Here is a 360-nt window from a genome sequence, read left to right as displayed (position 1 = left end):
CGGCCGTGCGGCCGCGGAAAGTTGCGGGGCGGCGCGGGCGCGGGCCGTGCGGAACGTACCTGTATTGTTCGCGGTCTGGGCAGCGCAGGGCACGACGCGCGGCTCGGGCTCCCAGCCTCGCGCTAGCTGCCGCCACGAGAGCCGCCTGATTGGCCAGCGGGCGCCGCCGTTTAAAACAGCCTCCTCGCCCGGCCATTGGCCGCTGGCCTCATGCATATTAAGCAGGTGCCGGCGCCGATTGGGCGCGGCCCTGGGCCCATTCATTCAAACCCAGCGGCCCGCCGGCATCCTAATGGGCTCGCCGCCTCTGCCCTCCCGGCGCCCAGCGGCTCGCGGAGGGCTGTGTGGCGGTGACCCGGC

At 73.1% G+C, this 360-nt stretch overlaps 1 protein-coding gene across 1 annotated transcript in view; it reads right to left on the bottom strand.

The window, feature by feature from the left end:
• HMGB3 (high mobility group box 3) overlaps positions 1-136 on the bottom strand; it is a 3,501-nt gene extending 3,365 nt beyond the window's left edge. The window contains exon 1 of the mRNA XM_004390715.2: positions 60-136. The gene's annotated coding sequence lies outside the window, so the exon portion shown is untranslated. The remainder of the gene's footprint in view (positions 1-59) is intronic.
• Positions 137-360: the final 224 nt, after the last annotated feature.

Source organism: Trichechus manatus, unplaced genomic scaffold, assembly GCF_000243295.1.
Source record: "Trichechus manatus latirostris isolate Lorelei unplaced genomic scaffold, TriManLat1.0 scaffold00323, whole genome shotgun sequence".
In the NCBI taxonomy this organism is placed as follows: domain Eukaryota; kingdom Metazoa; phylum Chordata; class Mammalia; order Sirenia; family Trichechidae; genus Trichechus; species Trichechus manatus.
The sequence above is the reverse complement of the archived record's forward strand: the minus strand, read 5'-3'. Positions and strand labels throughout refer to the sequence as shown.